Source organism: Trichechus manatus, unplaced genomic scaffold (genome assembly GCF_000243295.1).
Source record: "Trichechus manatus latirostris isolate Lorelei unplaced genomic scaffold, TriManLat1.0 scaffold00024, whole genome shotgun sequence".
Taxonomy (NCBI): Eukaryota; Metazoa; Chordata; class Mammalia; order Sirenia; family Trichechidae; genus Trichechus; species Trichechus manatus.
This window is the reverse complement of record NW_004443960.1, coordinates 3,032,765-3,037,143: the sequence shown is the minus strand read 5'-3', so window position 1 is coordinate 3,037,143 and position 4,379 is coordinate 3,032,765. Positions and strand designations below refer to the sequence as shown.

The window sequence follows — 4,379 nt, the reverse complement described above, 5'->3', positions numbered from 1 at the left end:
GAAGAGGACTTGAAGCACTTACTGATGAAGATGGAAGACTACAGCCTTCAGTATGGATTACACCTCAACATAAAGAAAACAAAAATCCTCACAACTGGTCCGATAAGCAGTATGATAGAAGAAGAAAGTACTGAAGTTGTAAAGGATTTCATTTTACTTGAATCCACAATCAATGCCCACGAAAGCAGCAGTCAAGAAATCAAAGGACGTATTGCATTAGGCAAATTTGCTGCAAAAAACCTCTTTAAAGTGTTAAAAAGCAAAAGCAAAGATGTCACTTTAAGGACTAAGGTGTGCTTGACCCAAGCCACGGTGTTTTCAATTGCCTCATATACATGTGAAAGCTGAACAATGAATAACGAAGACTGAAGAAGAATTAATGCCTTTGAGTTACGGTGTTGGTGAAGAGTATTGAATATACCATGGACTTCCAGAAGAAAGAACAAATCTGTCTTGGAAGAAGTACAGCCAGAATGCTGCTTACAAGCAAGAATGGTGAGACTTGTCTCCCATACTTTGGACGTGTTATCAGGAGAGACCAGTCCCTTGAGAAAGACGTCATGCTTGGTAAGGTGGAGGGTCAGCAGAATAGAAGAACCTCAACGAGATGGAGTGACACAATGGCTGCAACATCCGGCTCAAGCATAACAACTCTTGTGAGGATGACGCAGGACCAGGAGGTGTTTCGTTCTGTTGTACATAGGGGTGCTATGAGTTGGAGCTGACTTGACACATCTAACAGTAACAACAACAATGGTATATAACACCAAATGCATGAAAACTCAAGTAAAATTAGTGGATTGTTATGTCTGTGTGTCTTTACAGTAATAAACGTTCTTGTACCTGTATCTTGGGATAGTTTTGCAAGAATAATTTACCAGATACTGCGAAGTATTGTAAGGCACCCCCCGCCCCCACACAAAAAAATCCTAAAACTAAAATAGCCCAGTATTGGCACAATAATAAAAACCCAAATCAATGTAGTAGGACAGAGAGGCTAAAAACATATCTGTATCTATATATCTATCTTCTATCTTTCTCTCTGTATATAAATACGTATGAATTTACAGAGTTGTTCAGAAAATGTACTTGGTCTTGGAGTTGGATATGTCACAATGCTGACTCCATCTGACTTACTGCAGGATCTTGACCAATCACTGAATCTCTCTAAACCCAGGATGTTTTGAGTGGGGATAAGGATATTTACCTCATTACTGTGATTATTAACATAGATACCTACATAATAAGTTCTCAACACATATTCGACATCATAGCATTTTGCAAATGATAAAAGTGGTGTTACAAATCAGTGAGGACAGGGAAGGTCATCAAAAATGAACTGAGACAACTTGATAAATATTTGAAAAAATGAAGTTATATTGATTGTAGATTTATTAAAAAGCTAAATGTAAAAGCTAAAAACTAGAAGAAAATATAGCTGAAGATTTAAATAATCACAGAATAGGAAAAAAAGATAAACCACAAGAGAAGTTGGAGAAGCCGCAAAAGAAATATTTGCTAGTGGTGATTACATAAAAATTTAATTATTTTATATATCCAAAAAACCATTAACAAGATCAAAAGGCCAAGTAAAAACTGGCAGAAGAATTTTGCATAATTTATAAAAAGATGTCTAACATATTCAATAAACATTACTTAACAATATATTATTGAATCATTATTGTTTATACTCATAAGTAAAAACGATTTAAGAGAAAAACAGTTAAAGGATAGTATGGACAATTTAAAAGAATGAGTGAAAAAGTTTTTTTTCTTTAGCAAAAAGAAAGGAAATGACCACAGTCCTGGGAAACCTGCTCATCATCCTGGCCATCAGCACAGACTCCTGCCTGCACACCCCCATGTACTTCTTTCTCAGCAACCTGTCCTTCATGGATGTCTGCTTCTCCTCCACCATAGTCCTCAAGATGCTGGCCAATCACATACTCGTGAGTCAGACCATCTCCTTCTTTGGGTGTCTCACACAGATGTATTTTCTCGTTGCGTTCGTGGACATGGACAGTTTCCTCCTGGCTGTGATGGCCTATGACCAGTTTGTTGTTGTGTGCTACCCCTTACACTATACAACAAAGATGACTTCTCAGCTCTCTGTCCTGCTGGTTGCTGAGTCATGGATCACTGCCAGTCTGAATACTCTGTTGCATACCCTGCTGATGGCTCGCCTCCCGTTCTGTGCAGACAACACGATCCCGCACTTCTTCTGTGATGTGACTCCTCTCCTGAGACTCTAGTGCTCTGACACATACCTCAGTGAGATGATGATTCTTACTGAGGAGACCCTGATAATGATCACCCCATTTGTTTGCATCCTGGCTTCCTAAGTTTACGTTATCTGTGCTGTCCTGTGAGTCCCATCCACAAAGGGAACATGGAAAGCCTTCTCCACCTGTGGCTCCCGTCTGGCTGTGGTTTCCCTCTTCTATGACACCATCATTGCTTGTGTATTTCAACCCTTCATCCTCCCAAGCAGCTGAGAAAGACATGGTTGCTGCTGTAATGTACACAGTGGTGACCCCCATGCTGAACTCTTTCATCTACAGCCTCAGGACCAAGGACTTGAAAGGGGCCCTAAGAAAAGTGGTTTCTATGAAAGTATTTTCTATTCAATAATGACATGGACTCTGAATGTCATAAAGGAAACTAGTTTATAATAAAATATTTTATATATATTTTTCCTATTCTCTGAAACATAGAAGTTGTCCATCCATGTATTTATCTTGGGAGAATGAAACTCTTGATACAGACTCTTCAAGTTAAAGAGGGAAAGAGAGATCGTTTTATTAAATGACTGAACTATTCTAATTGTCAATGCCCTTCTGCCCAAACCACCAGCAGCACACCTCTGGTTTATTGTATTTATTACTCATTGCAACAAGAAAGAACACAATAGAGAACTGTGGGACTTCTCAGTAAGAGGGTGTTAGAAAGGTCTTATAGGATTTGAGTATGAACTGATTTTGGTGAGGATTTAAGGAATCAGGGCTTTGATCTGGGTTAGATGTTGTCAGAAATCAGGGGTAATTCTTATTGGGAATGTCAATATCTTATCTAGAAGGAGGGAAGCCTGGAGGGAGGCAGAAGCTGTAATTGGTAAGGATTCAGCCATTACTCGTATCAGCCAGGGTGGGAGATGTTTGGTCATTTCTGCAGTTTATGTTTTTTTCTGTGTTCAGACATGACTACAGTGGTCTTGTTTTGTCTTGATCTTTCATAGTCACAGAGTGACCTTGTCTGATACTGACGTTCTGTGAATTTCTCTATGCTCAACAGGGGAAGGGTTCATTTAGGACAGAAATTCAGTATATCTCATAAATATGTATGTAGCTACAAATGATGACAAGTGCTAGGAGGGCAAAAGATTCTAGGAAGAGTGTTGTGGGAGAGTATTCTGTAGAGACCCCTGGGGAAGTTGCATTTGAACTGAGAGCAGAAGGATGAGATGGTGTGGGGCTGGGAATGTTCCAGGTAGGGGGAACAGCATGTGCTAAGGCCTTTGGGTTGGAAAGAGTGGGATTTGAGAATATCTAGGAGTAAATTAGGCTACAAGACCTTTATGAAGGCAACCACACAAAAGACTGACACTATAAAAGTTGTGACATTATAAAATGTTCCTGGATTGGCAGGAACTTTTCCATTTTTCTCTTCTTAATTGATAGATTTAGCGCTACTCCAAATAAAAGCACAGTGAAATTTTTGGGAGAAAATTGATGGATTCTAAATGGCACTTAGAAGGATAAACATGATTAAAAAGTATTAGAAAAATCAAAAGAGTAATAAGAGAAAGCTTACCTTAACAATAGAATGTCTTTTAAAAATGTCTACATCATATTTAAAAGCTACAATAATTAACGCAGTTTGGTACTGGTGCAAGTGCTAGATGTTTTAATAAGAATAGTCCAGAAATGGATCCCCGTAAATGTACGAACTTAGTATATGATGATGGTGGCATAACAAATAGTAGAAGAAACGAATAATTGTTTAACAAATGTCGCTGAAATAATTCATTAACATAAGGGTGTGGAATTTAGATGATCACCCCACATCTCATGCTAAAATGAATTCTAGAAAAATTAAAGAATTAAATTTACAAACCAAAACCCAAACCACCACCACCAACAAAAAACCCCTCCATCGAACAGCTAAAGATATGGACCATTTTAGCTAGCCTTTGAGTGGAGTAATTCTTTCTTATTCTTATTAAAGAATAATGACAAAAATCATAAAAGATGGATTTGGTTACATAAATATTTTAAATCCTTATTTATCAAGAAATAGCACAAATGATACAATGTAAAATAATTCAACATAAAATGTTTTTAAAAAATGAAAAGGAAATAATAATTGGGAAACTTGCACAG

General features: G+C 37.7%; 1 pseudogene; it reads left to right on the top strand.

Moving 5' to 3' along the window:
* The first annotated feature begins 1,793 nt into the window (after positions 1-1,793).
* LOC105756120 (olfactory receptor 1F1-like) lies at positions 1,794-2,631 on the top strand (annotated as a pseudogene).
* The last annotated feature ends 1,748 nt before the right edge of the window (positions 2,632-4,379 follow it).